Below are 6,883 nucleotides of genomic sequence, written 5' to 3'. Positions count from 1 at the left end.
ACTTCGGTGAAAGTAAAATTTTCGAGTGGACTTGATTAAAGATCTTTGAGCAGAAAGTAAAAGTAATCCGTGAAAGTCTAAAGGCAGTCGCAGATCGTCAGAAATAGTACGCGGATTTGAAACGAAAAGACATTGAATATCAGGTGGGAGATAGAGTGTTGCTTAAAGTTTCACCTTGGAGAAAGATACTTCGATTTGGCCGTAAGGGCAAACTGAGTCCGAGATTCATCGGGCCATATGAGATATCCGAACGAGTCGGTCTAGTTGCGTATCGTTTGATTTTGCCCCCTGAAATTGAAAAGATTCACAACGTCTTCCATGTTTCGATGCTTCGATGTTATAGATCTGATCCGTCGCACGTAATTAGTCCATCAGAGGTTGAAATTCAAGCCAATATGAGTTATGAAGAAGAACCGATTCGTATCCTAGCACCTGAAGTGAAAGAGTTGCGAAACAAAAGGGTTCCGCTAGTGAAAGTGTTATGGCTCAAACACGGGATAGAAGAAGCTACTTGGGAACCCGAGAACTCTATGAAAGAGCGATACCCAAACCTATTTACCGGTAAGATTTTCGGGGACGAAAATTTCTTAAGTGGGGGAGAGTTGTGACAGCCCTAAATTGACCCTAGTCGGAAAGTGGTCTCGGGACCACTAAACCGAGTCATAAAAATAATTAGCCTTCATAGTTGATGCTCATTATATGTACATATGCATGTGTGAAAAATTCATGTTTGAATTTTTTTAATTGTAAGTGAATTTTATCAAATAGGACTTATGTGAGAAAATTTAGAAATGTGCTAGGCAAATGTAAAGTGGCCTATTAATGCATGATGTGAAAATGATGGGCTTGCATGTCAAATTTCCCTAGATTAAAGCCTAGTGGTAGGCCATGACAAAGGGGATGGGCAAAACATGTCATAAAACATGTTGTGTAAGTGGTTTATGTTGGAATAAATAAAATAAGGTGTATGGGTAATAAAGAAATGAAAAAAAAGGAAAGAAGGTGTGTGATCCCCCCCATTGCCGTGAGTTGAAGAAAAGAGAAAAAAAATTTGTTCATCCTTTTCATTTTCTTTTAGCCGAAAATTCTAAGGAAGAAGGAAGGAATTCTTGCTCCATGTTTGGGTTAGAAGAGGATTAGGAGGAGGTTCGGCCATACTTGTATCAAGATTAAGGTATGTTTGATGTTGTGCCATGAGATTCATGCATGTTTTTAGTTGCTAGCTTGATGTTCTTATTAGCCCATGGTTCAAATCTTTGCTATGTCATGGGGATGGTATTCGGCCAAGGTGGATTTTGTGTTGATGTCATTGCATGCTAAATGTGAAGCTTGTTAATGATGCATGTGATGGTGGATTGATAACTCTTGAATCTCCTTTTAGCATCCTTGAGTGAGACATTAAGTTCCTTGTTCAACCATGACCAAAAATTGAAATGGTAAGGTGTTGTGATGCATTCGGCCATGGTAGGATATAGAAGAGAAATAAGGTTGTTGTTAGATGAAGTAGAGTCTAACAAATGAGCTCGTATGTGCATTGGTTGCTAGATGGAGAAGAATCGGCTAGCAAGTTGTGTGCTAAGGCGAATGTAATTTGGTATATTATGGGTAATGCATGTGTTGAATTAGTGTAAAGGAGAGGATGCTTTAATAGTGTATATATGTGTATTAGCCAAGTTTTGAACTTGAAACAAATGGTGTTTAGTCAACACAAGTGACCATACTTGTAGAATGTATTAAGTGTTGCAATCGGCCTTAGCATAGATGTGTATGTTCGGCCATTGGTAGCCTATTGATGGCTTTAGCTTGACTTAGAAAATTCGGCTAAAGGGAACTATTAGCTAGTATGTTGAATTCGATTCGTGATTTCGTACATATGTGACTCTAATGTCTAATGTATATATATGGGCTAAGTACCTTGAGCTTCTCTTTGATGTTCGAATGAATTGTATTAAATTGTTGATGTGATTAAAATGCGTATGATCATTGTGTATTTGAGCTAAAGGGTGGCCATATGACCTATCAAACTCCTTGTCATATTCGGCCATAAGCTAGCAAAATGAGACTTTGATAAGTTAAATTTGTTTGAATTAGCTCAAGAGCTTAGGGGACCACAGTTGGATAAGGGAAAGGAAAAAGTGATCGAATAGCCGTTGAAGCCGTTCGACGACATCTGAGGTAAGTTTTCGAGTAATGGAACTTAAATTATGATTCGATTAGATTATGTCTTAAGTAAATCAAAATCATGCCCTTTGTATGTGGCTATTGAGCCAAAATTGTAAATATGATAAGTGTCTTGTGTTGAGCTTTGGTAATGAAAATGAAATATGGATGTGTCATGATTTATTGATATATGTGTGCATGGTTCTTCGAATGATGTCCGGGCTAAGTCCCGAAGGCTTTGTGCTAAGTTACTAAATCCGGACTAAGATCCTAAGGCAATTGTGCGAGTTACTAAATCCGACTAAGATCCGAAGGCATTTGTGCGAGTTACTAAATCGGACTAAGATCCAAAGGCATTTGTGCGAGTTACTAAATCCGGATAAGTCCCAAGGCATTTGTGCGAGCTACTATAACCGGCTATGTCCCGAAGGTATTTGAACGAGTAACTATATCCGGTTAAACTCGAAGGTACGTGATTCGGGAATGAATGAACTTGCTGTAAAAATTTCAGTTAATACGCTTGTGAAATCCCGACAATGAGGTATGTTTCAGATGTGCTTTGAATTAGTCGAGCCCTTACAAATAAGTATTCGCTCGGTTGATAAATGAGCTACCGGCCTTTAGCTAAGTTGATCTTTGTGTATGAACATAAGGGTTGGTAATGTGAAGTAAGTATGATATTGAGAATTTGTGCATATGAAATTATCCGTTTAGCTATATGAATGTTGTGCTTTTGTTGTGCTGGAATCCCTTGCTCAAAACTTACTAAGCATAAATTGCTTACTCCATTTCTTTGTTTCTCTGTTTTATAGATTTTGGCTCGTCAGCTATCGGACTCGGGATATTTGGAAGTCGAAGTCTCCCACACTATCAAAGCCCCCTTTTGGTACAATTTTGGTTGAACTTTGAAATGGCATGTATAGGACTACCCTTTTTGTTGTTGGTCATGTACCAATGGATTTTGTGTAAATTTGGATAGCCATGCGAAAATGGCTTATATACGTTTTTAGCATAGTACTATAATCGTTTTGTATGTTGATCACTAAGAGGTATGGAAATGTATAGAAAGGATTAGCCATTGGAATGGTTAATCATGATTATACTTTGTGCTATGTATGCAAAAAGGGCTAATTGAATCATGGAAACTATGAAATAGGTAAAGTCTACCTTAAAGGCAGATGCTGACAGCAGCAGCGATGTGGATGTGAAAAATCACTAAAAATAGTAGGAATGAAATTAAATAGTGAATAAATTATGTAAATGAACCTTGATGAATCTACTTTCATATGGAAGAAACGAAACGGTCATATGAGTTGTATGTTAAGAGATATTTAGGTTTTCGTGAAACAGGGCCAGAACGGTTTCTGGATTCCCTGTTCCGACTTTGGAAATTCATTATAAATTAACCAGAGATAATTAGGAGTCATGCCATATATGTATAGATTCCTCTCTGAGTCTAGTTTCTATAGAAACAAACTGCATCAGTATTGAAGCCCTGTACAGGGAGATATCCAGGTCGTAATGCATGAAGGGCAGTGTAGTCGCACCCTGTAACAGGGGAGACTTTAACTAATAAACTGTACTAATTGGCCCGACCAAAAATTCTAGAAAAAAATTTGTAGATGCATATATGAGTCTAGTTTCAGGGAAAAATTACAAAACTGATTTTCGAGTTTTGGAACTCAAGATATGATTTTTAAAGTGACAGTGACGCAGTTAGCCAACTGCCTCGAAAATTTTTAAAATGGACTGTGAAAATGAATGGTTTAAGCCGTTAACCCCTCGCGTCCGACTCCGGCAGCGGTCTCGGGTACGGCGTGTTACACACGTGACCTCACAATAGATCATTCATATTGTTTCTATTCCGAAGCTCAACCGGGAAATTTCTCACTTTCCAACATGTTACAATTTATTCATAGTCCTTTTTCAATTTGCAATTTACAACAAATAATCATTCTATAGGCAACTACATTTCATATGATAAAAAAATATAATAAAATAAAAAAGAATCGATAAATTATTTATGTACAAACTTACCTCGGATCCAAAAATGGCAATTTACCATTCTAGTCCATAACCTTGTATTTTCTCGATTTAAGTCCAAATCTTGATTTCCTTGATCTAAAATATCACATTTAGCCTGCTAATTAGTCACACTATTCATATGCGTCTAAAAATCATATTTTTACAAATTTTCATTTTGACCCCTAAACTTTTGCATATTTGCACTTTTACGCCAAGGTTCGGTGATAAACCGTAAATTATACATATTTTTACCCCATGTTTAATGCATTTTATGGATGATTTCTCATTAGAATTGGTGAATTCGATCCTCCTAATGCTTTAATTTCATGTTTTATACTTAGGAGAGCATAGGAGAGCGAAAGGAACGAGAAACAGGACAAAAACGGAGAAAATGGGCCAAAGTACGAAATCAACATGGCCTGGACCTCCTCACACGGGCAAACCACATAGCCGTGTCAATCTGGTAGAATTGGAGCACGACTCACACGGGCATAGCACACGCCCGTGCCATTCTAACAGGCTCGAACACGGCCTGAAGTAATCGCACACGGGCATGTCACATGGGTGTGTCCCTTCCGAGCCCAAGTTAAGTCCAATTCAGAAAAGGCCACTTTTGAGGGCTTCTAGGCATTCTAAAGCATATAAATACACCCTAGAAGAGGAGAAAAAGGGAGGCAGAGAATAAGGGGTAAGGAATTACTCCAAGGAAGCCGATTGATCAATCTCAGAAGCTAGACTCATCATCAAGACTGAAGATCAATTTCCCTTCAGGAGTTTTGGGTTTTCTTTATGTTTTGTATTCTTTATTCTTCTGAGATGTTTTCTTATTTAGTTATGAACTAAAACCCCTAAATACCTAAGGGGAATGAAACCTAAGACGAACCTTGTTATTATTTTATGAATCGTATGATAAATATTTAACTTGTTCTTAATTCTTGTTTTGATATCCAAGGATACTGATTCAAGACATGCTCTTATTCAGAGGAGGAATAGACCCTGTCTAAGAGTACTTTTGTCATAATTAAGCGGAGTTGATTGCGTGCCTAGAAATAGGGTGACAAGATTTTGCCGAATTAGGGTGAAACCAAATAAGGGGATCCATAGATCGAGTTAATGCAACCCTAGAGTGTTAATTAGAGAAAAGTCTCGGTTATGCAATCTAGGAATTAGACGTTATTAGTCTTGAATAGGAATAATAACATAACTTAGGGATCTCTACGGAACAAGTTGAATGAATAAATCGTTCGATTCAGAGCCAGAATAACAAGTAAAGTCTAGGTGGATTTTTCCTTAGGTATTGTCTCAAGTTAATTGATTTTCCGAAAAGCAATTCCCCAATTCCTTTCTCTGTGCATTCTTAGTTTAGATAATTAGTTAATTAAAACAAAAACCCCTTTATTCTTAAGCTAGATAATAAAAAGACAGTCATTACTAGTACTTTTAGTTCCTTTGGGTTCGACAATCTGGTCTTGCTAAAACTATACTACTATTCGATAGGTACACTTGCCTACATCACGATAATAGTTAGTTCAAGAATGAGTAATTATAAATATTTAAAACCTATCACGAAACCTCGCGATCAAGTTTTTGGCACCGTTGCCGGGGAACTAAAATATTAGGAACACTTAATTTTTATCACTTTAGCAATTTATTTTTCTTGCAATTTAATTTAATTTAATTTTATTATTATTACTAATTAACTTCCTTTTTCCTTCTCTTGGCAGGTTTTCATAGTTTATGACTAGAAGAAACCCGGCGGGACCATTAATTTTTGACGAAGAAATCGATCGCACAGTTCGTAGAAACCAAAGAGAAATAAGGCGAAGCTTAAGATACAGGGAGAATGAGAAAGAAGATGATATTCAAACCCCAACCGAAGAGATGGTTGAAAATCAAGGCAATCAGCTACCTCCTGCAATTGTGGCTAATCAAAATCCTGCTCCACGTACTATGTATGACTATGCTAAACCTTCTTTAACAGGAACTGAGTCAAGTATAGTTAGACCTGCTATTGCTGCGAATAATTTTGAACTGAAACCTAACACAATTCAAATGATACAGCAGTTTGTTCAGTTTGATGGTTTGCAAGATGAGGATCCCAACACTCACTTGGTGAATTTTCTGGAGTTTTGCGACACTTTCAAAATTAATGGCTTTTTTGATGATGTCATTCGCCTTCGGTTATTCCCTTTTTCACTAAGAAACAAAGCTAAATAGTGGTTGAACTCATTACCACGAGGGTCCATCACTACTTGGGAACAAATGACTGAAAAATTTCTACTAAAATATTTTCCGCCGGCTAAAACGGCTAAGTTACGTAATGATATCTCTTCTTTTGTGCAGATGGACTTAGAAACACTTTACGATGCATGGGAAAGATACAAAGATCTATTGCAAAGGTGCCCTCACCATGGGTTACCTCTATGGCTGCAAGTTCAAATGTTTTACAATGGTGTGAATCCCTCAACAAGACAGATGATTGACGCAGCTACTGGAGGAACCATCAACAACAAAACACTTCAAGAGGCTTATGAATTCATTGAAGAAATGTCACTGAATAACTATCAGTGGCAAGTCATGAGGACTAAGCCAACAAAAACAGCCGGCGTTTATAACGTCGACTCAGTTACTATGCTGTCAAATCAGGTAGAACTTCTCAATAAAAAGATTGATGGTTTACTTGGTTCTACACAGGTAC

General features: G+C 37.3%; 1 non-coding gene across 1 annotated transcript; it reads right to left on the bottom strand.

Annotated features, from left to right (window-relative positions):
• Positions 1–6,495: 6,495 nt before the first annotated feature.
• On the bottom strand, positions 6,496–6,602 carry LOC128291962 (small nucleolar RNA R71). Its single transcript, XR_008281946.1, has one exon. It is a non-coding gene; the product is annotated as a small nucleolar RNA R71 (small nucleolar RNA).
• Between the last annotated feature and the right edge of the window lie 281 nt (positions 6,603–6,883).

This window comes from Gossypium arboreum, chromosome 4 (assembly GCF_025698485.1).
Source record: "Gossypium arboreum isolate Shixiya-1 chromosome 4, ASM2569848v2, whole genome shotgun sequence".
Classification (NCBI taxonomy): Eukaryota; Viridiplantae; Streptophyta; class Magnoliopsida; order Malvales; family Malvaceae; genus Gossypium; species Gossypium arboreum.
The sequence above is the reverse complement of the archived record's forward strand: the minus strand, read 5'-3'. Positions and strand labels throughout refer to the sequence as shown.